Source organism: Typopeltis vanoorti, chromosome 2 (assembly GCF_054136105.1).
Source record: "Typopeltis vanoorti isolate ZY-2024b chromosome 2, IOZ_Tvanoo_1.0, whole genome shotgun sequence".
NCBI lineage: Eukaryota > Metazoa > Arthropoda > Arachnida > Uropygi > Thelyphonidae > Typopeltis > Typopeltis vanoorti.
This window is the reverse complement of record NC_143550.1, coordinates 86,446,755-86,468,499: the sequence shown is the minus strand read 5'-3', so window position 1 is coordinate 86,468,499 and position 21,745 is coordinate 86,446,755. Positions and strand designations below refer to the sequence as shown.

General features: G+C 33.5%; 1 long non-coding RNA gene across 1 annotated transcript; it reads right to left on the bottom strand.

The window, feature by feature from the left end:
- Positions 1-1,815: 1,815 nt before the first annotated feature.
- LOC150109225 (uncharacterized) lies at positions 1,816-11,854 on the bottom strand. Its single transcript, XR_016549594.1, has 7 exons — positions 11,746-11,854; positions 11,551-11,635; positions 8,658-8,718; positions 4,571-4,622; positions 4,399-4,427; positions 2,381-2,456; positions 1,816-2,108 (listed from the first exon to the last, which is right to left on the bottom strand). It is a non-coding gene; the product is annotated as an uncharacterized LOC150109225 (long non-coding RNA).
- Between the last annotated feature and the right edge of the window lie 9,891 nt (positions 11,855-21,745).

Here is a 21,745-nt window from a genome sequence, read left to right as displayed (position 1 = left end):
TATATATATATATATAGCACAGAAATCCTCATCTAGAGACGATACTTTGAACTTTTTCAAGTCACTTCAGGCATCTTATAAGCGGAGGTGGGCAATAAAATTCATCTTCCATCTAAAGACATTCACAAACGTCTGCGTTCATAGCTGGATTCGGATCCACAGACTGTTGAATGCAAATCTATTTAGTTAACCACTCCGGATGAAAAATGCTACTTTCATTATTGATGTATACTTCTATCTGTGTAGTAATTGTATCTCGAATTCAACTTAGTCTACTGAGCTTGTATCATATAGGAACCCTTGCAGTTACTTTGTTTTAAACCGAAATATAAGTTTTATGACAGTCAAAGATGTACTCTTCAGAGTAATCCTCGTTTCCCTCTGTTTTTGTTTTCCTCACATTCAATCTAGGCAGCTTTCATTCATTTTGGAATAATAAGTCAGTTCGTTTCTGCAAGTGCTAGTGCTTCTTCTGACTTGTTCCTGAATGAGCAGGTATATCAGGGCACTACGTTACCATAATAGCACCCTTCTACTATACATGAACATTGTTTTATTTTTTCCAAACTAAACAGGTAGTCATGATTAATTGAAATGTACTTTCGAATGAGTATATCGAATAGTAATTTCACTCTTTTTATGCAAAGAAAGATAGGAAGTGTATCATGCTACTGAAATCATTCAGTGGTTTGTGATTAAAAAACTGTCTATTTTCCAAATTTGGATCTTAAAATACATTCTACTGAATCATTTTGTACCGCTCCTGATAAAAATTTCGGAAAACAATTTTTTTCCTATAAATCTATTATTATCATTATTATTATTATTATAATTGTAGGAACACCAGGATGGAGTCCGAAGACTCCTCGCGGGAGACTCAAGCTATTAACACAATCTCTAATACTTTTCCTTGAAACCATTAACAGACAAAGCACTTACAACTGACTCTGGCAATCCATTCTATTCATTTACAACTTTCCACGAGGAAACTCTAATAATTCTTACACACGAATCATAGTACTGTATTTTAAATCGTGTGTCGGAAATATTGCTTTTATGGAAGACGGGTTTGACCTGCTGCAAATGAGTGAAACATCTGACACAGAGAGCTTTCAGTAAACTATTTTCATGATTTATTGAAGGTTATCTGCGTTACTTGGTGACAGAAACATTATTAATGATAGATTAAGATGTTTAGTTACTTGTATGGATATGGATGAAAATATAAGCTTTTAACTGGCCAACTGATAGTAGGCAAAACGAAATATCAACAGAAAGACTGTAAGATTAGTTTTGATTGAAATTAAATAAGAAGTAAGTTTAAAAGCAGGATTGCTATAAAGGAAGAAATAAGAAAAGTTGGTTGGTCCGATGGATTATTAAAAATCTCCCTTAAGTATCAAAATAACTAGTTTAAAGAAATTTAAATTATTATGCAGAAATGTTTAGAATTAATATATGAAAGTGAACATTCGGTTTTAGAACACTGATAATGAATACAGTTCTTTGGTATAGAAATGTTGAATTGCTGAAATAAAGTATTCATCATAAGGTTCGATTTTGCAAATTTTATTGTTGCACATTTTTTTAAATTTTTTTTATAATTTTGGATATAGTTTACACACACATGTACACCACAGATTTTACAATATGCTCAATATTTAATTCGTGCTTACATTGATTATAGCAATTTAGTTTTCGTTTTCTGCTATGGAAATCTGATTCTATTAATATATTTCCAAAAAAAAATTAATAAATACATAAAATATATAAAAAGGAAAAAAAAAACTACATGACTTGGACTGCAGTTAATTTTCTATTTTAGTGCCCATTTCAAATAACTTAGTTAACAAATACAAACACATTACTCAAGGCATGTTATTTAATTTTTATGTTTCTTCAAATTCTTTCAGATATTCTTGCAAAGGGTGAGGAATAACATGAGGCAGATCATTTCTCAGTGAAGCTTGCTTTTCAATCTTTCTTTTTCGTTTGCATATTTTCAACACGGATAAGAATATCATTTCAAGAATGTCCAACACGCTGATAAGAGAGATTCCTAACCACATCCCAACGTATCCTCCTACGTAGCCAAATACCTCGATATCCTGCAAGAGATATAATATTACTTCCGTGGTAAATAGCAGTAACACAATCCAAATATATATAATAAACAAGACACATTTATCATACTTAAGTTTCATCTTGCTACTGTCTAGTTATATTAAACACTTAAAGGATAATGGTATTCAATGAGTTCAGTTGTAAACTATTAGCTTATGTCATTTCAATTATATTTAAGTTCATCCAATTATCGTATAATGATATAATTAAAATCTTAAATTTAAAAACATGCTGAGTAATAAGCAATACAGCTTACCTCATATTTTGGCTTGTATATCAGACTTTTCACTTCCATTTCCCTAAACACTATCCGTATTCTTGTGTCCACGCAACTGTAAAGTGAAAAGAGACAATTATAAGAAACTGACTGTAATCAGTAGTATCATAATTAAGTAGAAAATCTCTAGATAGGTTCCTAATTGTTGAATCCTCTAAAGCAGTGGTCTCCAAACTTTTCGCCGTGAGGGCCACACTGGGTACTTCAGCACTGTTCAGCGGGCCGTAGTAAAAAAATAAAACTCCAGAACTGGATATATAAGTTTTATTGAAAGCAGATTGAAACTGATTGCAGAGTATGTGAGATTAAATTATCGTATATTAATGACAATGAACACTATCAGCAAATTCTCATATTTTTATCAAAAATTATAATAAAACCATTAATGTGAATGATGTAACTGTGTTTGTGTTTTTAAAATCTTATTAAACTCAGGTTCAAATTTTGAAGTGCTAATTACAAGTAGCGATTTCAAATGTTTATCAGATAAATTTGCCCTGTATTTTGACTTCATATATTTCATTCTGGAAAACGTTTGTTCGCAAAGATACGTTGTCCCAAAAATAGAGATAAATTTACAAGAAAATTTCTTCAAATTTGCTTGTAAAAGTTTGTAAAATTCAAAATTTTTTTTTTCGTTAGTCCATTTTAACCGACCTTTTCAGTCAGAAAGACCGTAACTTGGATTACGGTTACTTTTTGCTATTCGGGAATATATTTTGAACACAATTTTAATTAATGCATTTGAAATCTATCAACACCCCGTGTTTTTTTTTTTTTGCGGATTCTTATTGAAAAATTAGTCCAATTGGTGGGCCAGATAAAATCATATCGCGGGCCGCATCTGACCCGAGGGCCGTAGTTCTGAGACCCCTGCTCTAAAGTGTCGTTTTATTCTTACAGTTATCTAGATAATATTGCAATTACTTGGTTACTAATTAGGAAAAGTAATTCCTAAAGAAAAGTGATTAATATTTTATTACAATGTCTAACAGTATGTGAACTATGCAACAAATATTTATGGATTTCCTACCAATGCATTGTCGTAATTATGACTACATTTGTCGAATAGCAGGGTACTGTTTATTTAAGTATCCATGATATTGAAGATTAGGAAGCGCTCCAAGTAATTCATATGACTGAGAAATAGAAAATTAAATCCAGAATACGTTTACTTAGTGACGTCAGATCTAAAGTTCAGCTTCTTTGGTTCTATTATACGCTCATCATTTAATCGAACTCCCCCCCCCCCGTACCTCAGTCAGTATAGACGAAGCCCTTTGGTCGGAAAGACCTAGATTCGATTCCCGTCCATGACGTGAGGAACCTTTATCTGATCTCTTTCGACTACAGGTGAGTAAGTCAGTCTGACACGGAGATAGAGGGTTATTTCACCCGGAAACTAGGGATTTTCGTCCCTCAGAACAGACAAACCGGCCCTTGAACACACACACACACACACATACACACGGATCCACAGTTATAATACACATACTTAATCCTCATTAAGAGGGCTCAATCAGTCCTAAGGGAGGGCGGAGGATCGGGGGAAACCCCATACGAATAAATAAATAAAATAAATAATTTAATTCATGCGTTCATTGAATATAGAAATATAGTTTCGTTTACTAAATATTTACTAATATTATACTGAATAGTACTTATCATTCTGTATCTTCTCAGGTCGGCAACTGAAAATATTAATCTTTTGTGTTAAAGTTACTTTCAAGGTTTCAGAATTTGTTGTCAAACTGGCACAACTGACCCAGCAAAAAAGAGGAACCATTCCGGGCTAGTTGTTGGAAGTCGAATAAAACTCTTAGTAATCTCGAATAGAAATAAAAACTTCAATGCTAAGATAGTGCATCACTTATTCTACGAGTATTTCAAGGACACGCTGCACTTCGCACTTAAGCGCTGGAAATGGATGCAACTTTACATCATTTGTTTCACAGACAGCACTATGTACTTGTATTATCAAAGTATTTCGTACTTACTTATTTGTCCTGTTTGTGTGGGAACAAGCCTGCGAAAAGAAAAATAAATATTTAGATGGTTATTACAACACACCATACTCTATGTACTACTTTCAGGTGCTATAGAATGTGATATAAAATTTAAAGAATTAAATTTTTTAAGAAAAAAAAGTTTTAAACAAAATATACTTACATCGTTGCTGGTTGTGAGACTATCTGATATGCTGAATTTGTAATTTCGAATGCTTGAAAAATACGTATTGAAAAATTGTTTTAGTAAGAAGAATTCATTATTTGCATTGAAATTTATTCTATTATTTTTATGAATGTCATGCATTTTTAAATTTCGTACTTTGATTCTACATAGATGTACAATCAAAGATGGCTTTAAAAAAAAGCACAAATCTTAACTTATTTTAATAGCATTCCTTTATATATATATATATATATATATATATATATATATATTTATATTCATTTTTAATATTAACTGACTTAAAACCCGAGAATTATAACAAAATGAGATTTATTTGAAAACGCAACATGTTTCGTCGAGATTGGCTTCATCAGGCGTTAAGAACATAGAAAGATATTAAAAGACACTGAAAATAACATTGAGACACTCTAAAGCTATACAAGTATAAAGTCATAATATTCGACTGTGAATTACAGTTATTAGGAACTTGAGCTATAGTCCGAGTTAAAGTTCTGTTGTTGTTGTACACTTGTGCGTGTGTGGAACCACGCGATCTCCAGGAACATAATGTCAGGAAAAAACAGCCACGACACCCACCTGAATAACTGCAGCAATCCCACTGGCCTACTTTCCACAAGTAGGCCACGTACAATAGCGATCAAAGGGAATTTTAGACCATTCTTCCTGTAGGCATGTAATGTGGTCCTGGACAGTTGTGTGGCAGACGTCCCTCGACCTCACCCACACTCCAGTTCATCCCATGGTGAACTGGAGCGTGCGTGAGGTTCATGTCCACAAACCATAGTTCCAGCAGATCTTTATGACACGGTGCATTTTTTTGTTGAGACAGACAATGGTCATTTCCGTAGAAATGTCACAAAGTAGTAAGCATTGTATTGTCCAAATGTTCAGATATCTCTCGGAGTTCAATGTTCGTGGCACCATAGACAGAGGTCCGAAGACAATCAGGAAATACAGGACTATACTATCACAGCGCTGCCTCCGAATTTCATAGTTAGGATTACACTCTGGTAAAAAAAGTTCATCGGGCATCCACCACATCCACACACGTCCATCTGCTCGGTAGAATGTCCCACAAGCTTTTACGTCCTACTGTACACGCTCTTTGCACCACAGAAGACGACACTGCACGATGGTTCGAATAATGGGAGCTTGCATTTTACGGTTCTACCAAGGAAACCATATTGTGGGCTTTGATTCTGAATATTTATAAGCAGATTCGTGTTCCAGTCGATGCCTGGAACTCTGAATTCAACGTGTCGGCCAAGGAATGTTTTGTATTTTCCATGTTATCATTATCACTCGTAGCACACTTCTACTGCAGGTAGCACAAGCAGTTGACTACCTGCTTTTCCATTTCAGTATGGTTTCACTGATTTTTGACCTGGGATAGCTCAGTTTGTCAACAATTTGCTGAAGAGATAGGGCTGAAACAAGGCATCCAATCACAACGTCTCTTTCAAACTCTGTGATTTCTCATCTTGCAGCCATTTCACCAGAACATAGTCGCAATTACTTGGGCGCATCAGATTCCTCCAATTTATGCTGGCTACAAACACATGACTCATGACATGATGTGGCTCAATGCTCCTTGCCAATGGAGATGTTCGTTGACCTCTTTCCAAGAAATATATATATTAATGCCAATAAAATAATACCCTAGTAGCTCAGTTAGTATAGACGAAGCCATGTGAGCGGAAATATCTGGGTTCAATTCCCCTTCAGTGACGTGAGAAACTTTTATTTCCTCTCTTTTGATTAAAGGTGAGTTAGTTGGTCTCACACGAAGGTATTGGTTTAGGCCATGCCTAATACGAACGTAAGAGGCCACAAGGATATGACAATGCCAATTAATACACATTAATTTCATGCGGTTAATGCAAATATATCTAAGATGATTATAAAATTTAAGTGGATATTAGATCCAGCATTATTTCAAAGTCGAATGTAGAAATTATGAAAGTTTCGTAAAAATAAGTTGACCAGGGACACTTTAGACAACATATACGCTGCCCAGGCGTCCATATATTCGCTTTCTAATTTGGTCCATTTTTTCAGGGATCTCGATCTCACTTGATCTTTTAAATTTTTAATGGACCAAATTAGAAAGCGAATATATGGACGCCTGGGCAGCGTGCATGTTTGCTAAAGAGATCCGCACTAGGGCATATTCCCATAAGCTCCCTGGTCAACTTATTTTTACGAAACTTTCATAATGCTGGATCTAATATCCACTTGAATTTTATAATTTTTGCGTAGCCGAATTTAAGCCTTTTGGCTCTTTATTTTAGTTTAGTAAATATCTAAGATGAGTTTTTCTTATTTTAGAAATAATTTTATTTTGTCATCAGTTTATGGTAACAGCGGATTACTGTCTCGAACTTTTGCTTTTAATGATATGTGTGAAGAAGAATATCCTTTTCAAATACTGAACAGGATATTCGTTTCTCTAATACAGCTAGAAATATTTAATCTTAATAATGATTTAAATATATGCTTTCATTCGAATATTTTTAAGATATATGAAATGAGAATAGTTTTATGAAATTTCTGTATCTCCTCTTGAAAACATTCACCAACTATCCACTCACACTATCTAGTAGTATCTTATTCCATCTCCCATCCTCTTTCCACACTTCATGAAATGAGCCTATACCAAATATGCTTCCTGACCACACCGTTAATTGTTTCCAGTGATCACACGAATCTCTCCCTTGCTGTCATAAGGTGCAAAATTTCACTCGTATACCGTAAAATTCCTTACCAGCTTATCATATCTCTTGGCAAGAGTTTGGAATATCTTCGAGAATTTCTTCATCTCCATAGAATCCAGGAAATCATATCTGAGAAACACATTCCAGATTGGTCTTAGCAAATTCTTCTAAAGTGAGAAAACAACTTTTGTATTCGTATAAGGCAGCATTATTTTCAACGTTACAGTTCTTATGTGATAGGTTAACCACCCTTGAAAATGTAGCATCTAAACTTTAATGTAAATCTAAACTTTAATTTGCTTTCTGCTGTCCCTAATGAGTCTCTAGCTTCCTCAACCACGTGAACGAAATTACCATTAATATAATACCCATTATTCAATGTTTTCAGCCCAAAATGCGCAGCTTTGTACTTTTCAGCATTAAACTGACACTCGTAACGTTTACCTAGGAAATCAGTCTATTCGAATCTGCAAGGATTAGACATGTTCCTTATCATGTTATGTAACTTTTCATTATTGGATATAACTGAATGTTTCCCTCATGCTCATTCCTAGTGTAATGAATATACATCACGTAAAAAGCAGTGGACCAAGCAGAAAAACTTGTGGTACTTCACTCGTCATCCTCATTTTCTTAGGCTCGACTTATTAGGAGAGTAGCTGATAGGTATCAGCTACTCTCCTATCCATACCACAAGCACATATGAAATACTCATTCCTTTGAAATATATAATAGTATCCTGTGTGGAATCCTCTCACATCCTTGGTAAAATCCAGTGGCACAGTGGTATATTTATTTCTCCCACCCACATCCAACTCGCTATCACTTTTTAAAACGTGAGCAGATTGCTAAAGCAAGACCCACTTCTGAATGTAGTTTTTGACTAGCTTGTCTCATACTACGATTACTCCACAGAAGCAGATTAGTCTATAATTTGCTGTACCAGTTCATGCTTCATCCTTGCGTAGTGGAATTGTCTTTCCCTCCTTCCACTGATTAGGAATCGTGTACATGTTGAGACACAAGTTAAACCACTAGGTCAGGGGCATTTCATTCTCTTGGACATTTTAGTATCAGGGTTGATATCCCATCAACCTACTGCTGTGTTTACGCTGAGCTGCAGGATCACTTTTACTAATGTAACTGGAGGTAGATGAGTTTCTGCATTTGCAATCTCATGTTTGCATAATCGGAATGTTAACACAACATTCAGATTATATGGCCTACTAATATGGCAAATATTTTAAATTTGTTTTTATGTATTCAAATTGCAGAATGGTTAACTTTTGGATAAACGTTCATTAAACAAAAAAATAAATATATATATTATTCTAAATTTAAGCACTTACAAACAGTCAGGACGGCAGATATCGAAACACTTGCGATCTTCAGTGGATTCATAATAGGGTTCTGTAAAATATTAAAATATGGAGAGCTAATTGCATAAATTTAACTTTATAGCAGCTTCACTGATTATTATTATTATTATTATTATTATTATTATTATTATTATTATTATTATTATTATTAAGAGAGACTTCCATGGAGTCAGGGACTTATCGAGAGGAGGACACATACTACACGCACCAGCTACCATACTTATTCTTGAATTCATGCACACTGCTTGAATACACAACATCCAATGGTCACCCATCACGCATCATTCTCTGAGAGAAAAATCTAGCCCTCACCCTCTTCTTAGTGGCATTCATGGCATTCATTCTCGGATTCCAAGGAGGCCCTCTTGTCCATTCCTCACCCTCCATAAAATAGAAAATTCCATCAACTGAAATTCTGTATGATCCTTTCAAATGTTTGTACGTCACAATCATATCACCCCACTTTCTACTGTTTGCTAGTGTCTGCAGTCTACAAATTCTCAATCTATCTTCATAATCACGTATTCCACAATCCTGATATCATTTTTAACACTCTCCTTTGCACTTTATTCACTGTATCAGAATCATAACGGAAACCACGAGACCAGACCTGCGCACAATAGTCCAAGTGAGGTCTTATCAAGGCCTTGTAAAGAGGCAAAATGACATCCTTATCTTTACACTTTTTAATTTTAAAAATTATGTTTTGCTGTCTGGTATTGCATTACTTGTCGGAACAATTACCCATATTCATGAAGCGCCTATGCTCGACACTAAATAGTCACTTGTCGTGCTAATGCAATATTGTGTAGAGAAGTACGATGAGAATAGCCGGTACTTCTTCTATGGTATTCTACTATAGAAGTGGTGCTATAGATAAACTATTCCCAAAGAAAGACTTATCCTCTTTAAGGAACAGTTTTTATTTGTGTTTGGTTGAATACATTTTTTCACCGTTCAAGAAAAAGAAAAACGTTGGATACTTTTATTTATTTTTTTTAATTTGTCCATGAAAATCGAAACTAAAACACGAATTTATTGTCTGTACCTCTCGATCATCTTGCTCGAAAAGCCGCAGTTGCCACCCAACCGTTTACAGTGATTTTTCTTCGAATGCAGCCAATTGATATTGTTGATGTTTATAATTACAACTAAGAAACTAAGGCTATTAGGATATTATATCTGTTGATTGTGTGTGTTCTCTAGACAGATTATCTACTTCGCTGGTTTACAAAAATGCAAAATTTCGGAGAGGAAATTCTAAAATAGAAAAATCGACTAACTTACTTGAAATTGAAACCAGTTCTTTCAAACTCAAAGGATAAGGATATGACACACACACACACACACATACACATACACACACACGCGTGCTCGCGCTTACTTATATACATTTAGATATAAATTATAAATTAAATCAGATTCAGGAAGCATCTAATCTGCATCCGCTTATGACCTTATGTGTGTTCCAACCGACTACAGACGTAGATATCACGTCCCAAATATATTTAATGCAAATGAATTCTGCTGCGACAGACGAAACAAAATAATCCGGCAAATGAAATCTCTTCTCTGATTTTACTTTTGTCTCATATGGAGGAGATAAGGTATTTCCTCTCTGAAATTTGTGTATTTTATCCTTCAAAACAGAGAAACAAAACGCACCTAATTTAACATAATACACTGGTCGCATAGCCTCACTTTCTTTGGTCGTAATCCAACCAATTTAATTATTTACTCATAAAAAGTCAATTACTCTCTCTTTAAGAAGCTAACATTCTACAAATACGTTCTCCTGTGCCGTGTACAATGTGATAGGTATAACAAGTAAACGTATATGTTATATTACAGACGTTTTCAATCTTTAAAACGGTTGTAGGTTGTGGTGGTGGGGAAGGTTTAGATTTATGGCTGAAAAGCTTAGACTCTCTGGACAGTTTGCCATTGATGAAAAGTCCGAGTTTCAGAAGGACAGTTCTTACCACCTTCGTTTGAAACCAAAGAAATCATTTTCATCTTAAAATAATCTAAACTAAATTAATAAAGAACATAAACCTGACATGCATATTGCCTACAGAAAATTAAAATATGCAAGATGTTTCTGTGTTTTGTGTGTGTCTGTGTGTGTGTGTAATCAATGCGTATTCAGTAATGCGTTTTGCCTTTTCACAGTTCGCTATCTCATTACATAACGGCACCCAACAATTAATAGTGTCACATCTAATGTGTAAAAGAAAAAATATATATTGGTTTTAATATTTATCCACTTGATTCACATTAAAAACCAGCGCCAAACGATAATACACAGATATGCAGATTGACTGATGCGATTTCTAAGTTAGGTATTTCTGAAAGGTTTTAATGAGAATGACTGTTTTTATTGTAATAAGAATTCTAACATTTCATTGGCTAGAGTGTTATATATATATATATATATATTTTTTTTTTTTTTGGTAAAATAACATTAGATGCATGAACAAATCAGTCTACAATTATGTTGAAGTCATAATGCAAGTCCCTTACAGAATCTATTTAAAACTATGCTGCACATTCAATGGTAAGGCAAACTGCGTTTGTCTTCACTAGCTCAGGGTTAGTGAAAAAGTTAGCATGTTTCCATACCAGATATTTTGTACGAAATAGACGGAATGTGGCACGAAGAACGAATAAAGGCTGAAACTAAAATGTATTTTCATACAAATTAATAAGTAAAAGAATACTATAAGAACAATATTATTGAACATATGAGTTTATTCATCTTAAATATTCCGATGAGATTTAAGGTTTCAAGCATACAGAAAGGTGAAATGATCGGGGAAAAGTTATTATTATAGTAGAGGTATACACATTCATTAAAAATTACCTGAACAAGCGGGATAATGTTTGCTAGCAGGAGTACACTCTCTTTTGCGTTTCTTCACATTGGTACGGCACTCTTTCAGACAGTACTGAAAAACAAATTAGAGAAAAGATTTAAATTGTACATGTTTTTTGGTCATAAAATGTTACAAAATATAAGACTTATTATTATTAAATTGACCATATATTTAAAACGTACTTCTGTTCGTACAAATTGCCTACCGGTTTCTCTAGAAACTGACTAGCTTTCTCAAGGCTTGCACAGTACAAAAAAAAAAAAAAAAATGGTAAATGCAAAAAGGTTTAAGAATACAAAGAACCGTTAGTACCTGTTAGGTAGCTAAGGTAACACGTTCGCGTGACATATCTACTCAGCATCATGAACACGCGTTACATGTAAACGCGTAATATGATTATTCGCGTACTAGTACGCTAATAATCATATTACGCGTTTACATGTAACGTAATATGATTATTCGCGTACTAAGTACGCGAATAATCATATTACTCGTTTACATGTAACGCGTGTTCATGATGCGGAGTAGATATGTCAAGCGAACGTGTTACCTTAGCTACCTAACAGGTACTAACGGTTCTTTGTATTCTTAAACCTTTTTGCATTTACAATTTTTTTTTTGTACTGTGCAAGCCTTGAGAAAGCTAGTCAGTTTCTAGCGAAACCGGTAGGCAATTTGTACGAACAGAAGTATTTAAATATATGGTCAATTTAATAATAAGTCTTATATTTTGTAGAGAAAAGATTTTTAATATGATTGTAATGGCTGCGCAAAAGATGTTTTATTTTCTGGTTTCGAGAATTAGAAATGTGTCTTATGTTTTTTTATTTGATTGAATAAGCTTTAAAATATTATTAGGAAAACTGGGATGTGACTTGTCACGTGCACTTAATACAGTATATTTAAAGTTGATATGGAATGGGTGTTATGTTACTTGGAATTAAACACAAGCGAAAAACTGTCGCCAGTGTATTTTATTTCTCCATTACTTGTTCTCAAGATGTTTTGTTTCCTAGAATAAAATTCTGAAATTCCAGTAGAAATATCTTGCTACATACTTTTCCAATCAGCTAACAAGATCGAACTTTCCTTTCAGATGTCTAAATTTCTGTTTCTGTGTCACTGATGTGATTCGTAAATAAATCCTTTGCAATATTTGTAACCATTTTTTTTAATCGTAGTCAATTTAATATGGAAAATCTAGGACTATACAAACTCTTTAGAAGCTTCTCTTATACGAGTGCAATTCAAGTTAACATTATTTTGTTCATTAATCAAGTGAATTAGACACACATTTACTTACTTTAAAAGATCTATCTTTCTTTTCCAGAGTTTTTTTGCGAAGCTTTCTGTAATTGGTACAATTGGTTTGATAGGGATGTGGAAGAAGAAATTGATTGAACTATGAATATAGGAAATAAAAGTGACAGATTAGACAGTTTATTCTTATGAAATAAATAATTGAATTACATTTATATAATTTATCACTTTTGGAGTACTGAAACTTACACGTTACGACGAAGGTGAAAGTACGGTAATTCCAGATAACATTAAAAAAATGAGGTTCGCTTTCACTTAAGACAATAATATTACTGTTTGATATTTATATCTTTGTACCTCAAAGATATAAATAGAAAGGGGAATTCTTACCTCTTGTATTTTAATTTTATAGGTGTATTTTGGCTTTATAACTGTTCCACTCTGCAATGGATTCTCACTCTTAAAGTGCGCATGTGCAGAAATGAAAGCTTGAGGTTCTTCATTAGTATCAAAGTAATCTTCAAGATTTAAATTTAGGTCCAGAACAATTTCTAAGGAAATAAATAAACAATTAAATAAATAAAACTTCGTACTCCATAGGAATTATTTTCAGATAAAAAGAAATGCATTGTATTTAAAAATTAAACATTAATAAGTTTAAAACCATCATGCGTTAGATTTCATTAATCTCAGGAAATCTGGGAAAGTTTTTAGTAAATATTGCATTTAATAATTAGTCGCGTTATAAATCATATTTGCGATTTTAAAATGAATTACACTTAAATTATAAAATGAAATATACTAATTAATAATGATGAAGCCATATTTTAAAATAACACGAATCTTATATCTAGTGACATTTTATAATTTACGTAAACTACTATTATACTTGAGTATTCATTATCTTAGACTCTTTTTACATAAAATATTAAGATAAAAGATTGGAGAGTTTTAAGTCTTGATAAATGCGAACCTTGTGGTTTTTTTCCCGTTGTACCGTGCAATTAAAGCAAAAGTTAAAAGTAAATATGTTTTTCATTTTGTTTTATAAATAAATAAATCCGCTAAAGCCATTTATTCTCCAAAAAGCTGTTTTATCCCTAACTCTTTCGAAGATCACGGCCAATCTCCATCCTTAGAGCCATCACTGATAATTGGCTCGAAACTATCACTGATCCAAAGGCATACCGGAAGGAGAGTACGGCATACAAATGTTACCACATCTTTATGAATGATCGTAAATATTATTTTCTGAAATACTATTAATTATGTGATCGATTTTCTTGATTTCCAAGATTAAAACTATAGTTTCCGACAGGAAAAATCCTCCTTGCTCGTGAGAAAGATGGCTACTTCAGACGCTGAGAAATAGTCCTGTTTTTCTAGTCGGCGACTAAAATCGAATTCAGAGGAACGTCAGGTAATAGAAAAGAACCATTTTGTGTGTAAAATGGTATACCATATTACCTGAGGTACAACAGTCTTTCTTCCAGAGGCCTAGCGCTATGGATGCACTGGCCATTTCTACAGGGTTATACAATTGCCTTTCTTCTTTTTCTTTTTCTTCTTATTCTTCTTCTTCCTCTTCTTTCTTATTTTTATTTATTTTATTTTATTTTAAATTTAGAGACAGAGGCTATTTTGTTTTGTTTATGATTATTTTGAAGGATGTAAACTCAGACCTTTCATTATGCATAACAATCCAAGAGGCTCAATGCATGTTTGTCAAATCGGGTATTGGATGGACACGGAATACTATGCACATACGATTAACTCTCCTATCAGAATTAATTAGGTCCATATGACGCAATATTTCTTGATCAACACTCTAAGGCGAAGGTAAGGTAATCATACAGTGATACGATTGTGACAAAGATGCAATAATGTTATCGCTGAATCCAGAGCCTACGACTAGGAGCGGCAAAATCCAAAAAAAATGTATCTAAATCATATAAACACTGCTTTGTGTTTTTGATTTTATATATTTTCTTGAACTTAGGGGCGGTATATACGCTAACAACTCTCCTGGCTAAGATATTTAATGTCAGTTTATGATTCAGATAGCATATTTTAAATGACAGCGTAGTGAGAAAATAACAGCACGTTAATCATAAGGAATGCATTTCGTATAAATTCTTCTATAATGTGACCATTCATTCTTACAACAATCGAACCTCGACCCATTTTGGGAGTAAATCGCTGTTGCGATCACTTTAATGTTTTGTACAGTGCTTTGTAATTTACTTTTCTTTGTTCTACACTATTGTGATTATGCATATCTACCTGATGAGTCGGGTGTTCTAATTTCATGACACGTAGTTTGATGACGATACATTGTACATATTAATATGATTAATACCATTCATTGTTTTCTATTTTTTATTATTTAAGCCTATTATATTATGTTCTATTACTGTGATCTGTCAATACGAGTTTTAATAATTATGTGGAATTGAATGCGAGGTTGATGTTTTGCGGGATTTCTGGCATTGTAGGTATTATTTTTTACGATCTTGTATTTGCTCTATGGCTCTTAGAGCATTTTCGGAATAATCACTATTATAAATATAATAATTATCTGGGAGTAAATTGAATCTCTTTGAAATCTTATTCTAATCAATGAATATTTTAGTTTTGGGGATTTAAAAAGTGGAGGGTTAAAACGTCGACATACAAACGTCGGTATGTGCATCCTCATATATGAATAACGAAATAGAGCTGTGTGCTCCCATTATTAATGGTTTTGTGTTTATTTCAGCAATATTAGAAGAAACAATATTGCTATCATCCAATATTGCACAATTAGAAATACAGTACTGTTAACTAAATACGAGTTCAGCACAATAAATAAACGGCGTCTTATATTGTACAGTTATTGTGTTCATTTTATGTCTACGTTTGCTAACTTTTCAAATTATGTTTTGAACGAAGAAAAAATAATAATATATATATATATATATCAGTAACGCACTCAGGGTTTAATCTTGGAGGAGGGAGCGACTTGAGTAGACGATTTGAGAACACACTACGCATCGCATACGACCTATGACTGAGCATCTGCAATGATCGCTAATTCATAAGTAGTATAGAAATAGAAGAAACGACACAACACAAATAAAAAAAGAATTTTAATTAGGAAAAGATTTTTGGAAAATTTTCTAGTGTTTTTTTTTTCCTTTTTCTTTGGAGGGGGGGGACCTTTTGGTCCCCCTCTGGGTGTGTCACTAATATATATATATATATACAAATAATAACTACCATCAACTAGGGTTGCTTTTCCACCTTCTTCGAGATATCGAAAGCTGTCCACAATAATACACATCACTGACAAGCCGAAATTTGCTTTCCTTCTTTCTTCTTTATAGCAAGGCGTGGTGGAGCTAAAATTGCGACAGCAAAATAAATTGCAATAACAGAATTAAAAGTGTATCGCTAAATTAAAAAAATAATAACATTAGCCAACAGTTGAGTACCGAGCACTTTAGTAAATCGTTTCCATTACTTTCATCAGCTTTCTTACGAATATATTTTAATTACTGAAACTTCGTTTTTTCCTACAGTGAATTATATCGCTTATGCTGAATTTTATGAAATGTTGAATAAAACGATAGAATATAATGTTCATTATTAGTTACTCAAATTTAAATCGATTAAAGGTTGATTTAAAGTATATAAATATCATAACGAAACTTTAGAACTTATTTAATTAAGTCGAGATCTCAATTATTTCAACTTTAGCAAAGCAAATAGAAGTAAGCGCATGCATATCTTTCAAACTAAACTTACTTTTTGAGTTTCATGGGGTTGCTGCATTTCAAAACCCGAATGCCAGTGGTCACACTAAAGCGATCTCGGCGTATTTTCTGCTTCTGTGCGTAATACGCGAAACTTTTCTTTGGTATCTAAACATAAATAATTTAAATACAGTGGGATGAGCGCAATTATTTAATCGTAAGTAGATGTAATGAATCATAGTATAAAATGAAATTCTTTAGTCCATTATAGTACCAGGAAATGACCCTTAGATGATAGAGTCAAAACCGATTTATGGGGATTCTCCGAAAACTTTTGTAAATCATACATTTTTTAAAATTATTATTTAAAAGATTGTTTTATCCCAATAAACTATTTTTTTCAGCGTATTGAAAAAGTACATCAGTACAACTAAAAATTCATAACCATTCAAAGTTCTTTCATTTTTTTAAATATTCACTTTAAAGTATGCTGTTAAGTATGTTCGTACTAAAAGCAGGAAAAGTTTGAATAGGTAAGTTGGTTGGTTGGGTGGGTGGGTGGTTCACATAAATTTAGACTAGATATTTAACTGCCTAAAACAATCTAAAAGTCTTCCATGATACTGTAAGAGAAATTACAAAGGAATTCTCAGCAAAAGCAGTAACAATGATGAACAACAAGATGACTGAAACCGGGAATATTGAATATATAAGAAAAATCTGCTCAAACCATTTTAAGACTATCTTCCACCAAGGAAACAAAACTACAATGCCAACAATAGAAGAAAATAATGATCACCCAAAAATTTTACAAGAAGAAGTTAGATACGCAATAAAACAGATGAAAAACAATAAAGCACCAGGCATTGATACTATCCCTACTGAACTGTAGTTATATGGAGGCAGCATATCAATAGAATATTTAACAACCCTATTCAATAAAATACTACAAACAGGAGAGATCCCAGATGACTGGAGAACTGGAAAGATCATCCCAATATACAAGAAAGGAGACAAAAGAGACTGCAGAAATTACAGACCAATCAATTTACTCCCTCACACCTATAAAATATTCATAAGAATTATACAAAATAGATTAAAAAACACCTACGAAGAAATGATAGGCATAGAACAAGCTGGTTTCCGAGGAAACTATTCAACAATAGACCAAATTTTCACATTGCACCAACTAGCAGAACTCAGCTGGGGAGACCATAAAGAACTATATTGTTGTTTTGTGGACTTTAAACAAGCTTTCGATAACATCAACAGAGAAATCCTTCTCAAAATTCTACTAGAAAAAGCAATAGACAAATATATAATACAGTTTCTGATAAAATATTACTCTAAAACAAATGCAATAATTAAAAAGGACACACTCACAACAGAACCCATAGAGATCCAAAAAGGAGTAATGCAAGGATGCCCATTATCCCCATGCCTATTCAACATATATCTAGAAGAAGTTGTAAAGAAAGCAATAGACAATGAGCCTGGAATCAATGTCAGCGGTTTAAACATAAATAATATCAAATATGCAGATGATCTCGTCCTTCTTGCAAGAACCCCAAATGAACTACAAAAGTTGATCAACAAGCTAAATGAAACCTGTAAAACATATGACATGACAATAAATATACAAAAGACAAAAGTGATGAAAATAGGGAGGAACAGAACTACCATCTCAGCCACCCTAAACGGAGAACAATTAGAACAAGTAGACAACTTCATATACCTTGGATCAAAACTAACAGAAACAATAGATGAACTCAAAACAATCAAACACAGAATAGCGATAGGATGGACCACAATGGGAAAATTACAGAAAATCTGGAAAACAAACAAGATATCTAAACAAGCCAAAATCAAATTATATGAAGCAATAGTTATACCAACAGTCATCTATGGAGCAGAAGCGTGGACAGTTAAAAAAAGAGAGGAGAAAAAACTGCTGGCATTTGAAATGAAATGCTTAAGAAAAATAAATAGAACAAGTTGGATAGAAAAGAAAACAAACATCACAGTCAGACAAGAACTATTGTATAAAAAGACAATAATAGAAAAAATTAGAAAACAACAACTGAGATGGTTTGGACACAGTGTACGCATGGATGCAGACAGACTTCCTAACGTCCTAATCAATACTTTTCCAACTGAAAAAAGAAGACCTGGAAGACCAAGAATTACCTGGTTGAAATTAATAAAGAACATCTCGGGATGCAGAACATATATGGAACTTTTTCGAACAGCAAGGAATAGAGAAGACTGGAAGATCCTGCTCAAGAGAAGACTCTACCCGTCTTAGACAGAAGAGAAGATTTAACTGCAGCTTAACTAGTCATCTAGTACAACCGTTTTTAAATATTAAGACTTAAGTAACAACGTCAAGATCGAGATCTGCTTAATTTTAATATTTTAATATTTTTCAATGAGTAATATTTGATTATTTTACTAATTAATTGAACAATACAACACATAAGTAACACAAGTTTTATTCCACTTCTGTGCTATTTTGTTATACTTCGGTATATATACACTTGCTTGTATGATTTTAGAAGAATATTCTAATTCACAAAAAATATGAAACCAATTTCTTACCAAGCAATTCTTTTCATATCGACAGTTGCTTGACGCAATGCAGTCATTTGGAAACTTGGCGCAAAATTGTCTCCTGGAAATACTAAAAACATAAAAAGGATTCAATGCATGATTTACGTTTAGTTTTATTTTAAAGTTATAAAGAACACTTAAGATAAAAACAAAAAGGAGAGCATGGATATAATTCGGTCGCAACTTCCATTGTCTTCAGTGAAAGTTTTGTTTTGCAGGACCAGTTTTTTAAACCTGAAGCAAATGAACGTGAATAACTGTGCAATAATGACTACTATTGTTCATTATCATCATCATCCCTTACCACAAAAATCGGCTGGTTGACCTGAGGTTCTAGCCAGCTGAGTATGCTGACTAATTTTTACACTACTTCCAATTTAGGTGGATAGCATCCTGCTTATCGCAGTCTTAAAGTGTGACTTATAAAGTACCAGTTTTGGTTTATTGAGCAAGGTTAATGTACCTTGTTCAAGAAACCTTTTAACCTATCCAGTATACTAAAGATACAATAGGTTTATACAAACTTTCGTGGGTTGAATTCACATTTAAAAAAAGATGGCACATTTTAAACCTGTAGCAGACGTCGGATGAATTTCCAAAAGAGAGTCCATTTTGCTTTACTTTCCAACGCATGATGCAGTAAGTGGCTTCTTAAAATTATCAAATTTTAAGAAAGTGTGGAAGTAATTTCAGTGTCCCAGAACCAGACTCCGATTTCATTTATATGATACACTCTTTCCTAATTCTACGCGCGCACACGCACACCCATAAACGAATGCCGCAATCCTGTGGCGTTGATTTCACTCAGTCCTCCTGACACCCTGTTCCCGCAAAGTCAAAGTAATATTTTCCAAAGGAACCTCGCTATAAGGAATGTAAAACGCGTTTAAAATGGTACACAAGCAATGCGATGAATTTCGTGCATCGATAAATTCTAAATCCAATTAGACTAAGGTCTGATCAAGTAATCATTCATTTCTGAATTACCCACAAACTGAAATTTTATTTGAAATACCCGAAGAATACCCGCTAACTTGATACTTGAGTAGCATTAACTGGCAATAACACCCAAGTGTACGTCAGTGTCTGTCACATGTCTAGAGAGTCAACAAGTTTATCTTGCCCGTTTACAGTTGAGTGAACAATCACTTTAGATGCTATCATAGCAACTTCCACACCTGATTCAGATAACACCCCTTCCAAAAACTCATGCAATTTTGGAATTCTATTTATATTCGTGTTAGGATTCCAAAGTGGCTTCTCTACAAACGATTGTCTATCAAACTGAAGGAATTTTTTTAGTGCTCGTTCTTCAGTTATCCACCAATGATTACGAATTATGAAAAATACTGAATTAATAATTATCAATGTTTTGATATGACCGTATTATTTTTCTGGGAATTTTATTTACTCTCCAGATAGATATAAAAACTGTCCTTGAAGAAAGGAAGTCACAATTTATCCACTAAATGTAGCTGTTGACAATCGTATTGAGAGTTTCGCTCTCTTCTAAGCTCTCACCCAGCCTAATCAGTTAACCATACTCACGACATATACTATTTCATATTTATGAAATAAAAAAAGAAAACGATCACAGTGTGCTTTATTCTTCACCTTCCAACGTACTACAGTAGCCAAACTTATCACATACTTTTAGCAGCATCATAATGTAGTTGCGCTGCAGGTAGTGGACAGTAACTTCGACATTTAAACTCTTAAATGTATGCTTAGTTAAGGTTACTTACATGTTTCTGTTGCAGATAGTCAGAGTTGGAGGAATTATCTGGAACGGTGCATAGAACAGTATTTCTATCACAGAAGGATAACTGTAATACAGCGACAGGAATGACCCAACTTGATAGCAAAAGCCTGCAACGCAAAGAAGGAAAACTATCACTTGAAATATTTTCCTCACAATGGTGGGAATGCTGGCAGAATTCATTTCTTTCACGATTCTCGTGTTTGCTATCAAAGTTTTAAACATTCCGCAACAACTTAGCTGCTGTTGTTGTTGTTGCTGTGACAAAACATTCATTTGCCATGCATTTCGCAAGAAATTTTGGGAAAGAAATCTGCTTTCCATTAAGGACTTAGCCGTCACAGACATGTTGAGGGAAAAATGCTCAAAATGCTATCGTACTACAATCAGTCCACTTCCTTACACTCTACAAAAAGACTGACGCTCACAAGAGGCAGCTCACGCCTGTGACCATTATCACCTGCTAATCAGGCTCCATTGAAGGGAATTACCTGCATTGATTTTTGTATTTTTTCATATCCGATGAATGCAGCTCATAATGAAACATTCTGGTTATTACGAAGTGGGAACGCCGCTATTAAGTATAGATTTATTTCATTGTTAATGGAACAGAGATAATATCAGTGCATATTTTTACACCAGTTCAGCACAAAAGAGTAAAATCATTACTTATTATTTCAGTCATTTTAATTATTTCTATATTGGCAAGAGATTCATTAATTATGTCGTTTCAATTTAGTTAATAAATGTTTAATGATTTGCACTTAATAATAATAATAATAATAATAATAATAATAACGAATGTTGGTCTTCCAGGTC